General features: G+C 43.6%; 1 protein-coding gene across 1 annotated transcript in view; it reads left to right on the forward strand.

Annotated features, from left to right (window-relative positions):
• The first annotated feature begins 12,489 nt into the window (after positions 1-12,489).
• Positions 12,490-12,799, forward strand: part of fam131c (family with sequence similarity 131 member C) — a 7,529-nt gene continuing 7,219 nt past the window's right edge. Inside the window, exon 1 of the mRNA XM_012826044.3 lies at positions 12,490-12,799. This exon is cut by the window's right edge and continues 387 nt beyond it. The gene's annotated coding sequence lies outside the window, so the exon portion shown is untranslated.

Consider the following 12,799-nt stretch of genomic DNA (forward strand, 5'->3'; position numbering starts at 1 on the left):
TTTGTTAACCATTCCTGAGGCTTTTCTTCATTCTCTCCACCACAAACCCTTCTACGGAGAAATGACTGAAAAAAAACCCAACAACTCAACACCACACGCTGAGTGAGAGAGGACATACTCTGTGACCCTGGGTCACATTAGACCTCTGACTGTCTGGGCAGTCACAGAGGATCTTGCCGGGACTGCTTGGCTCACCTCATCTGTCTCCATCTATCTTTCCTTTAACAATGAAATGTAGTAGTTGCTTACTGTGGATTTCACTTGGACATTTTTTTTTAAACATTGGAATGTTTAAATACAGATTATTTTTACTACTTTATTTTCATATATATATGAATTTGTTTTTCACAGCCCTCATAATGATTGTGTCTTGAACCTGATGCTTAACGAGTGTGGTTGTTGTGGGGCTGGACCATTGATGTATAGTGTTTTTTTTTGCAGTGGTTGCTTCCACTGTGACAAAGGGAAATATAAAACTGTAGTTTGTTAACCCTGTACTTTTTTTCATGTTTATTCATTTTCTCTTTGCCATGTTCTTCCTGATTGCAAAGAGGTTCCCACTCAAAGAGATCTAACGCTTTCACGGACAATTTGGCTCTCTCAAAGGAAAAAAAAATGAATCACTATTTGGCCAATTGTTTTGTGCTTAATTTAATAGCTTATTTATTTTATACTTTTATTTATTGTCATAGTTACACTGAGTTGGGATTAATTTGTAATTTAAGTTCTTTTTTCAATCACAATAAAGTCTTTGTAGCCTAAATATGACTTGAGTTTTTCCTTCCCTTTTTCAGTGAAGAAAAAAAGATGTGGCATATTGTTAATTGTAAATATAACATATTCTATGTGTATTATCATATATCATATCAGAACCTTTAATACTGATCCTGATCATCTACATAAGTGTATAAGATCTGGAGAGGCAGTCAAACATATCAAAAAGCTGAAAGAACAATCTAGGGCTTAATTCTACAAGGATCCATTTAAGTTTATATAGAATTTAATTGCTCAAGAGAAAATGAGATGTTTTGAGAGAAGATTTCAGCATTAGTCAAAGCATATTTTGAAGATATTCAGTTCAAGTGCTTCAACATGACTAACTACTCCACATCCTGGCAGTATCTGGAGATTGGCATCATGGCTGGATGCACCATTTCACCGTTGGCTTTCACCATGGCATTGGAAGTAATTGGGCATCTAAATGGGTTGTTGGTGGTGAGAGGCTGCAGGACAGCACCCGGTTACCTCCCATCCAGGTTTATACGGATGACATGACAAGATGCTTGCAACAGCTGCTCCATGTACCCTTAGCCAAGTTGAATGACTAATCTGAAACTGGCCAGGATAAAGGTGATCGATACTGTCATTGACAAGGTTAGAAATAATGATTTTGAATTGAAATAGAAATTGTGTCTTTCAAACTTTGTATTTGTCAAAGAATCCACCGTTCGCTTTTCTTTCAAAAACTAAGTGACCCCAAACTTTTAAGTGGTAGGACTACAAATGGTGATTGGTGATTGACTGTAGTCTACACATATTCCCATTTATCTGGCAACAAAAACAATGATTTTTTGATTCATGTATTCACTCGTTTAGGTTCTCCCTCTCCTAAAAAATGAAAGAAAAAAGTAATAGATGGCAGACATATTGACCTTTTTCTATTTCAGGTTTTATATTTGCAGCATTTTCTTGTGGCAGTCCGGCTCCAGCATACACCTAGAGAGGACATGAGGAGCTCCAGCAGCTCAATAGTATCCCCCTCAACTGTACATAAGATAGGCATGTGAACTACGTAAAAGTATTTTACACTAAAAATACAAAAAACAATTGGTATGATATTACCCTGTACATGAAGGGTGGACACTGAGCTGCCAGCGAGGTCAGAACTGACTGTCTCCTGGACCCCTGCCATTATAGGCCTTCCTGTGGCGTTTGCAATAGTTTAGGGTACCGGCTTTTGAACCAAATTCGATTTTTCGATCGTTATTTGTTCCTCGTAAAAATTTTGATCAAAAAATTGAAGAATCCCGAAGTTCCCTTTAAGATTTGTTAAGCATTGGTAAAATGGTTGTAGTGCACCCTGTTGGGTAGGGTGTTGTGTAAGAGTACTTGCATGTGACAGTGAGAGGTTTGGCCACAGTCCACAACCATGAGCACAAGGAATTTAACATCTTTTCCTGCATACAATTAAAATTACCCATGCTACTTTGGTATTTTGTCATTGTAGACCACAAACACACTGATGCATTAAACCAGTTTGTCATACAGTCACATGGTAAACATTCCATGTAAAAAGTTAAACCACAAGACCATAGAGTATTATAGCCTATTGTATTGTCTGTCTTATTCTCTGGTCCATGCTTTTTGCGTGATTAGCCTGTGCTGTGTAATGACAGTCTGTTTATTTAACTTCTTAACTCGACTCCTCTGGGTGATGGCTTTCAGCATTGTGTCAAAGTCTCTGCCCTAAACCCTGGAACAGTTTTAAGTGAAACATAAACACATGCAAGCAGCCGACCGAGAAGCCTCAGGGCCTCATGGTGCCTACTTGGGCCTAACTGTGTAATACATTAATTAAAATAATTACTCAGAGTGAAGGTCAACTGTATCTGAGGAAGAAAAGTCTTGCTAATGCTTATTGGAGGTCGACCTCTGCACATTGAGGACGGCAGGCATGGTGAGAGAATTCTCTTGCGGACTGGCTTCTAGTCTACCGTGATTACAGCTATCTGCTCTTGAGTTGGAAAGGGTGCTTTGTCTGGCGCCTTTTATCAGCTGCTTGCTGGCTGAGTGTTGTGTGTTGCAAAGCCTCTAATGCATTCTTTTGATAAGATGGGGGGAAAAACCAGGTTGAAAAAAAAAAAAAAGGAATGCAAATATTTGGACACTTGGATCAACCTGGCCGGCAGTAGCGGTGTAAACAAAGAAACAACATCAACAAAGGCATACAGGTAAGAGAGAACATGGGAACCGAAATGATTCCCGGGCCTACAAAGTCATTGCATTGTGTCTGAGGGCCTATCTGTGTGTCCATGGCCTCCATTGCCCTCAGTTAAAGCCTTGCTGATGTAACCAGGCCTATAAAGGGCATTTGTTTAGAGTGGCAAGCCCAAAAACCGAGAAAGTGTTGAGATTTTCCGTCCTCTCCCTCTTGGTGTGTGTCATGTGGTCAAGCGGTGCCCATTCTTCAAAAATGAAAGCCCTGAAGAGGTTTTTCACAAAAGAGCTCCAACTGGTGCTTTGTTGTCTGATGTCTTCATATGTGGTCTCATGTCAACAAAGGCTGTTTGGTGTCTGCCTATCAATTCAAACTATTAGCAAGCCAATTTCTTTTTTCATGTGTGCGTCTGTGTGTGTCTGTGTCTGTGTGTGTGTGTGTGTGTGTGTGTGTGTGTGTGTGTGTGTGCGCCCGCGCAGGCATGTATCCCATCTATCCTCTGGCTAAAGGCCTCGGTGGCTTGTGTCGAAGCCCTTCATGTTGTACACATGGTTCTGCTTTCTCTGTGGATTCTGCTGTGTGGGGCCTGTGGCTTTCAATTTTTAGGTTTTTCCTCTTTCTAGTGGTTTTTTAAAAACGCCTCTTTTCTGTAAAAGAAAAAAAAACACTTCCATTGTAAAAAAAAAAAAAAAAAGAAAACGAGGGAAAGATCATGCTACCGTTCATGTATGACTCTTCTCATTCACTCCATCTTTTTCCTTTCCATCGCTCTCATTTTCATGTGCTTCCCTTACAGGCAGGCTCATTTTTGGAATTTGCATCGTGGCTAATTTTAGAGATGGGGTTTTTGACCGAAAAAACACATCCTCCAATTTGGGCCTATATTGGTCGTCCTCCCTCTCCATCGGCTTCTTGCTCTGTTCTCTCCGTATTGCTGGCAAGCCGTTTTTTATTACTCGCTCTCTCTTTCTCTCTTCATCTTACTGCACTTTTTTCCCCTCGGTCCGCCTCGTTGAGTGATTACGAGGGCAGAAGCTGAGGAAAGTTGTGGGAACATTTAGGGGGTTGAGCTGTTGTTAAACCTTTGTGTCGACTGAGTAAACAGTGTCAGGCCAGTTATTTTCGGTGCAGAAAAACGACAAAACATACACAGTTCAGTTTATTGTTAAGGGGGGGAGGGGGAATGTATACATTATGACAGGGTGAATATTTGGTTTCCTTGTTTGAAAAAAAAAGAAGGTTAAAAGTGAAATTAAACAAAGTTTGGTATGATTGCTTTCTCTGGCATCATGTGCAGTCGAACAGGAAAGTCATACTTGCCCTGACTGGATGTTGACACAAAGAGAGACCTTTAAAGTAGGAGGAATCATGGAGGTCTACTTTATGAAACATACCCCTTATTCCTCTTAATTGTTGGGTTTCTTGATGGGTGTTTTACTCACTGGTGGTATGTTTCCATAGAGACGAGCTTTTTAACATTTTATCAGTCCCTTCCACACGTTTTGGTTGTTCTGGCTGGCACCTTCTGCATGAAGTGCCCTTGACAACTCTCCTGTTGACTTTCCCTATCTTATCAGATTTTTTTTTTACCCATGTACAATTATGTCTAGGTTCAAATCAACAGACTTGGCAGGTTCGGGTTTTTTTGGAGGAAGGAGGAAGCACAAAGTTTCCCTATTCCCATTTTTTAAACATACAGTCGGACAAAGCTGCTAGAGGTGATCTTTGCCAGCAAGAATTCCAGGGCCCGCATTCTCTGTGCAAGTAAACCTTCATACAACAGGCGAGGGTATTCCCGCAAGCCAACCCTGAGAGGCGGAGAACAGTCCACTCCACCGTGCCCAGCTTGTTTTCTTTGGTCTGATCAAAACGTGCAATCATGCCTTTTTTTTTTTTTTACCCCCACCTCCTCCTCTTTTTTCCTCTTCCCTTCATTATTTTGACCTTTTTTCCAGCGCTCTGACGTTCTCGGCCACATCGACCGTGACAGTCTTTTCAAACTTCATCACTTCTCTCTGTGAAGGCATTCTTCTCCCCTGCCCCCCCCCCCAACCTCACCCAACCACCCCTTCATTTCCTCCTGTCTACATGTGTTTCTGGGGCCATTAATCGTTCCTCCCTGCGCAACGTGAACCCCAGCAGATAATTACAGTAATTAAACCAATTAGGGAGCAGAGTGAATGAGGGTTTGCCTGGCCCTGGGGCCCCCAGGGGTCTGCTCTGCATCCCTGTATGGGCAGCAGCTGAGGTGGTCCCCATCAGTGGCCATGCTGGAACCACTGGGGGGGAAATTGTTTCAGCCCCATTTCGGATTAGCGTAATTTCCCCTATTTTTATTTTCTTTCCGCACGGTCCTGAACAAGCCCAGGGAGCTGCAGGCACTATGTCCAGCTCTGCACTGGCGTGTCTGGACGACAGAGAAGGAAAGAGAGAGAGAGGCAGAGAGAGAGAGAGGAAGAGAGAGAGAGAGAGAGAGAGAGAGAGAGAGAGAGAGCGAGAGAGAGAGAGAGAGAGGCAGAGAGAGGCAGAGAGAGCGAGATAATCAAGGATGTGAGAAATAGAGAACTGGCAGACGCTGGTCTGGTCGAGACAGCGTGATTGATGCTGCCCGTGCCATGAAGTCGCCCCCCCCCTACACACACACATCCTCAGACTTGCATGAAGTGACAATAGGCCCTGTGTATGCAGCACAGGTGGGCCTGGAGCAAACTGGAAGTCACCCCACCTCACACACGTGTGTGCTAAATTCTACAGGGTTGCCTTTATTGCTCAAGCCATCACTCTTCTTTTTTCGTCAGATGAGTTATTTTCCCCCACACACATATTGGTTCACGACACATACTTTGTGGCGCTGTGTTTTAAAAGCACCACATAATGAAATGTGACATCTGAAAATCGGGTGAGCCATTAAAAAGTTAGCTTAAGGTTGACTTGGAAACACTTTAAAAAAGGCCTCACATTTTTTGCCGTGGTAAGCGCATATTAAAGAGTGCCCTCAGTTGTAGACATGATGATAGAATAAGAATTGACCATATGAAATAAATGAGGAAAGCCCAACAGTAAACCAAAAGTCCCCACTGGGCCCCGCATGTCGTTTACTCAGCACAAAGCATCTTCTGTGAACCGGAGCTCTCGCAGAAATATATTCTCTGGGGTCCAGCATCTCAGACATTGTTCACCATGACATACTGCTGCGGAGATGCCAGTTTATTTAATCTACGTTTGGCACAAAGGGGGGTTGGATTGTCCTACATACAGAGTACCCTGTGTTTTTTGCTCTCTCTCTCTATCTCACACACACACACACACACACACACACACACACACACACACACACACACACACACACAGACACACACACACACACCCAAGGCTTGTCGGTGCAGGACATCCGACGATAATCACCCCTATTTATAGTTCACTCCTGGAAGTGCAGTCTCAATACATTGTCTAATCGAGGTCTTCCTGTTCTTGGTCCTGTGTCTCAGTCCTGGTGGCGTCTCTGATGGGTTTTTCCCCCCAGCTCTGCTGCCTCCGGCTGTCTTATCTACGGAGGCTGATGGCTGGTTCACACCAGGATTAGGGTCATATCAGGCTGCTCTCTTGTTTAGCGTGTGGCGTGTATCTCAGTATTGATCTAAAACATTGGCAGTGGCAGTTCTGGTTTGAGGCAAACATTCTTTAAGTTTTTTTTTTGTTGTTTGCCTTCTAAAGAGTGCCTGTGTGTATTTATTGTGGAATTCACTCGGCACCGGTTTGGTAGGTGCATCCGGGTCGGGTTGTGTGAGCACCGCAGTGTTTGTGCTAAATGTGGGAATGTGCATTTTCAAAAGAGTCTGACGAGGATTTCATGTTCCCACACTCAAACTGTCTCACTAAGTGTCCCCCCTTAGTGAAAAAATGTGACAGTTTATACCGGATCCACTCTCACACAAGGCTCACTGCGATCCTGACGATGTGAAATGTAAATACATGCAAACACATCGACAGGCCTCAGGGCATTCTGGAACCTGCTTATACATTCGGCATATCAGATTAATTTAAGAAACCATTTTAAATAAAATTGTTATTAAAGGATAATTTGTCCGATACCAACAACTATACCTTTGAGAATACTAAGTAATCATTACATATAGAAAATAAGCCAGTTTACAACCATCTTATCTAAACAATTATCGATTGTTTTTGACTAAAGGTCAAATGTATTTGCTGTTGTATTACCCCTGTATCTCTTCAGCTCAGACTGCTGCATGTTTTCACTCAAAAGACAGCGACTGGTAAAAGATTGGCTGACTTCGCACGCCACCGTACGCTGGTTTTGTAAAGAATGTGTGGGAAGGTGTGAGAATCCTCAACAATGTCGAGACTCTTGGGAACCGGCTCCACGGGGGCTGCTGCCGATAATTTGCAGTCCAAAAAAGACAAATTCAGCTTCTCATTTATCAGAAAAAAATTTAGGCAGGACTGTGGGAATGAGCTGCTTCAACTTTTTTCAGCGCTTTTTGACAAAATGACATACAATTAAGACTTTGAGGATTAGGTGGTTAGAATGGTTTCAAATTTCGATATCACAAGGGCATTGACTGAATTTTTGGAAATAGCCTAAAAGCCTTGTGGGCTGATGAGAGATTTGAGCGGCATCCATCAAACATGTATTAGCCTGCTGGGGTGCATGCCTCTGGTGGTCATAAAAAGAATTGCTTTGGTGTTCACACACGATATAGTGACTCAGCTTTCTGTTCATGCCTGCACTAAAACCCACATTTATATCGTTCCACTTACAATACACTTAAACTAAATGAACTGCACTTTCAGACAGAATATTTATAGAAAAGAACTTACGTGTATCCAAGTTCTACAAGCTACAAACTTGTGGTCGTCTACAAAGAGTAATGGTAGTATTTTTTTTTTTTACAAATTTCTTTTTAATTATGGGTTGTTATCAACATCAACAATATATTTCAGAGTGATATCCTTTTTCAAACCCTAAGATATTTCCCTCGTATCTGTTTTGTTTCTCAACAGTTTGGTCCCTTGTCAATTGCTTTCAGTTTCTTGCCTGAGGTGTTGGCAGACTCAGGAGCAACTGTGTTATCTTCACCAAGAATCAAATAATGTTTTAAATAAATATTTAAAAAAAACCCCATACAGAGTCCATGTGACACCAACCTTGTGCTTTTCACACGATTTCTGCCTGCTTAAGGATCAAATTTATCTCTCCCTCTCACTCCTTCTCTGCCGCCCCCCCCCCCCCTCTCTCTCCTGGGTAATGACACAGCCACTGAAAAGCATATTATTGCTATACAGCCATGTTATTTACGGTCACACAAATATGTAAACAGAGTGGAGGCGGAGTGGAGAAGAGCTCTGGAAGCTACAGACCCTCCTCAGCCGACTGTAACGGAAGGGAGGCCGCCCTTCAGAGGGACATCTTTTTTATTTTCATTAACTTTGCTCGTAGTTATCTACGCTCTCCTGTTGAAGATTTACATGTATAGGAGGCATGGAGCTGTGTAGAGCAAGTGATGATTTAAAGGTGGATTAGTGGCCTGGGCCACTGGGAGAAAGCTTGTTCGGCTGAGACAAATTGAGTCAACATCATTTGTATTTGGCCTTAGCTAACGTGTCCGAGAGATATGGCCCTTTGAATGACTCTGAGTGCTGGAATGACTACGAATCCTGAGTGAGTGTGCTGAATCATTGTGCTGCAGTTTAATCTCTGCCTATCCCCCACAGACTCAGAACACATAGTGACGGTTTGGGAAATGGGCAGTAGTTTATCATGGCAGAATGATAAATTCTGATTGAATAAGACGTGACATTGAATTTTCTGAGAGGGTTGAGAACGTAAGGACGCACTTGCAGATGATATTCTCACAGATGATATCACCCCCCGCCCCCACCACACACACACACACACACACACATACACACACACACACACACACACACAGTCGCTCCTGTATTCTGGGAGTGGAGTAGTAATCCTGCAGTGAGAAGAAAAACACAATTTCGCCATCTCCTCTCACGCAGCCTGTGTCATCTCTTTGATGTCAAAACCCTGGGTTGCACACGCACGCACACACACACACACACACACACACACACACACACACACACACACACACACACACACACACACACACACACACACACACACACACACACAGGAAATTTGATCCTAAGTGAATCACATAATACACGGCATAGTTCTGCTGCCGGTGAGGTGGATAATTAGGGGTTTTGGGGAGTTTACATGTCAACAATGTAGGAGGTGGAACTGCCCTAATGGCAGAAAGCTGTGGAAACCTAAGACTGCTATTTTCCATATGACTGGCTCTGTTGAATTCCCCCTCCTGGTGGCCTGGCAACAAAGGGCGGAACACAGGGTGGAGCCGCGCTGTTTGACTGCATAGAGCCGCATCGGGGTGGGGGTGGGGTGGGGGTGGGGGGGGGGGGGGGGGGGGCATACATTACCTGGGATTATTGTGAGGTTATCTGACGTGGGATGATGAAAATGCATGTGATTGGAGATGAAAGGGCTTCCTGACGCAGGCAGCCTCCAAGCAGGCTATGTGTGTCAGGTGTTTTGGTTAGCGCCGGAGTAAACCGTGAAAGAGGGGGGGATGTTAAGGCCTGCTTTGAAATGAAGGAAGTGAAATGCAGATGTGAAGAGAAATAAAAGGAAGGAGAGAGAGGGAATGAGATAGAGAGAGAGGGAGAGGGAGAGAGAGGGAATGAGAGAGACAGAGGGACTGTGAAAGAGGACGAGAGAGAGATAGATTGAGGGAGGGGGAGAGAAAGGGGATGAGACAGAGGTCACCGTGAACTTTTGGCTCTCACCCCCCTTTCACTTAACCCTCCCATGCACACCTCCTTACAACCCCACACGAACCAAACCAGGGCACCAGAACCCACAATGGCCTCTCTGCAAGTTCTCCCATGGACTGCTTCCCAGTGTCGCCAGAGATCATCTCAAGGAGCTGCCCCAGATGTTTAATTACACCTAGCCATACACATACATTTGCTCTGGCCTCTTCTCTAATTATAAAACACGCAGTGACACCCTGCCTGCTCATCATGGGCATGTCAGTAAATCCCCCAAACCACTCATGTTCCACTCGTCTCATGCTCTCTCTCTCTCTCTCTCTCTCTCTCTCTCTCTCTCTCTGTCCCTCTCTCTGTCTCTTTGAAAAATAATGTGCATTTTCACAGTTTGGATGTCAAAAAGTATTGACTGGGATTATGTGACATGAGATGTGGAGTGTTTTGAACACACACACACACACACACACACACACACACACACACACACACACACACACTCACACACACACTCACACACACACACACACACACATACACACACACACACATACACATGCGTCTAGATCCACCTCAAAGGGCGTCCAGCAGCTTCTGGCTTCCCGCTTGTCCACGTGTCCATGTCTAATGTCCTGTATCTGTCATAGATCACCAGCTGTGAGAAACACGAGGCTCAAACCAGTCTGACTCAGTCATAAGTTTGCATATAGCCAACCACGCTCACCTTCCCAGTGCTAATTAAATAGCAGACAAGGCAACCACAAAGGTCATCCGCCTCTCTCATCTTTCAAGTTTTGATTATGGCATCTTTCAGCTATTGTGACAATTTTGTCATCTAATGCGCTGTCTGTTCCCAGGTATATAACCACCGGTAATTGTGAACCGGTTTCAAATTCAGCTCTCACCCTGTCTAAATATGTGAAATGTCACCGGCATGTGTGTGACATAGATTAATGTGGCATCTGATATATTTGTCTCTGAGGCCCACGGCCTTAATTGTTCACAATCACGTCATGGTTTGGGAGCCGAAGTGTTGATGGAGGGGCAGAAATAGAATCTGTGGGAATGGGCAAGAGAGGCGAGTGGAAAATGTTTAGTGGCCGTTAAACACAGAATGAAATTCCAGCGCACACCCACAAAAGTCAGACCAGACCCGCACTCACACAAGAGCTGACACACAATCTCACTCACGCTCTCTCTCTCTCACACACACACACACACTCACACAAACACATACATACACACACACACACACACATTGACTGGAACAAAAGCAAAAATGTGAAATGGCATATTTTGAAAGTCAAATTGAATTACTGCAAGATAACTCCATATAAAATAGACCGTGCGGTGCTTCTTTTTTTGGAAGACCGCATTCACTGGAAATGCGATAGGGTCATGCAAAGCAAGGCTCTCGCTCATCCAGTTTCGTGGCGTGTCATTCACTCTGCCATTAAACTCCCAGTGCTCCAAACCCAAAGAAACCCTGGACGGGAGAACTGCAGAAGACCTTCTACTTCATATTGCATATCAAACTGTCAACATTCATGAATTGCCGTCATCGTCTGCTGATCTCTGGGAATACAACATGACTATAATTGCCATTCCCCTTTTTTCCTCTTCCACAGGGAGTCTGACTTAATATTCTGTTTATCTAAGAAACTGATTCACAAAGTGTCATCGTCTGATTACCGTTCTAAATGGTTTGTGACGGAGATTTCCTTCTGATGGAGGGAATCTTCTTATGAAGTCTGTACAGCACCTCCTCACACATCCCCACCCTCCTCCCATCTTCGTGGACTTGGAGAGAGGAGCGTGAAAGCACTAGTTAGTTGCTATAGGAACAGGGTCCCCCCCCCCTCCTCCTCTCGTCACCAGCGCCCCGCAGTTGCTTTGAAAATGATGTCACCGGAGAACTGTTCAAACCATGTTTGCTCAGAAAGATAACAGATCGACAGGGAAACAATACAGAGAAGAATTTCTTTCCAGGGCTGCAGGTTTAGGCATGTGCTTCTCCCTCCTTGGCGTATGTATTGAATGTGGCGTGATGGGGGCGTTGACGAAACAGGGATAATTAAACCAAGCACAAATTATGACATATTTGTTGCCATTTCTGAGCTGTGGTGGGTTCTTTCTTTTCTTTAGAACAAGCTCCAACACCAAAACCCCGCATAACCATAACACCGCCTACAGTAATGGCAAAATCAAAAAATATAACAATATGAGTTCACATAACAATACATAACTATTTAAGTTAATTTATGTTGGAGTACAGATACCTGGCACCTAAGACAGCATTTTTCCATGTCTGAATACTGAGGCATTTTATGAATGTTCTATACCCTTCCCAAGAACCACAGCACCAAATTAGAACTACACTGACCGTGGTTACATGCATTCGAATAACTGGCTTAATCGGACTGAAATCAAAATGTTTTGGGAAATGCTGAGTCCTTGGGGATAAACAGGGAATGAAGTAGGGACTGGTGACTGGTGAAGTTTTGACCATCACATCATGCCATGTAGTACAGAGAAAAGACAGCAGGGAGCACTGCAGAGCTGCAAACATTCTCCTCTGTGGCAGACTTCAGAGTGTTGATTTTTTCTGAATGCATCTGTACATGTAATTATATTTCTAAGGTGAGGTATTAACCTAAAATGTACCTAACAACATTGCTTTATTTTCTGTTCTCTGTACAGCACCTCAAAACATGAAACACGTTTTGTCTTCTTCAAGTCATCTCTTCAGCTTGAACCGTAGGTCACAGAGGTTGAGCCCATTTGTGAGTCCAATAATCTATCTCACCTTCTAAAAGATTGCTTCATTTCTTCTTGGACCATTCTTCTTGTCCAGTCTCAGGTATGAAGGACACAATCTCCTAGCATACAAAGGGTGCAGAAGTTGAGAGAGAGAGAGGGAGAGCGAGAGGAAGAGAGAGAGAGAGGGAGAGAGAGGGGAGGAGAGGAGAGAAGTGGATGGGAGGGACCCTGAGGAAGCAGTCAGTGTGTATGTTCATTTTTTTTCTTCTTTTTTTT

Source organism: Clupea harengus, chromosome 4, assembly GCF_900700415.2.
Source record: "Clupea harengus chromosome 4, Ch_v2.0.2, whole genome shotgun sequence".
Taxonomy (NCBI): domain Eukaryota; kingdom Metazoa; phylum Chordata; class Actinopteri; order Clupeiformes; family Clupeidae; genus Clupea; species Clupea harengus.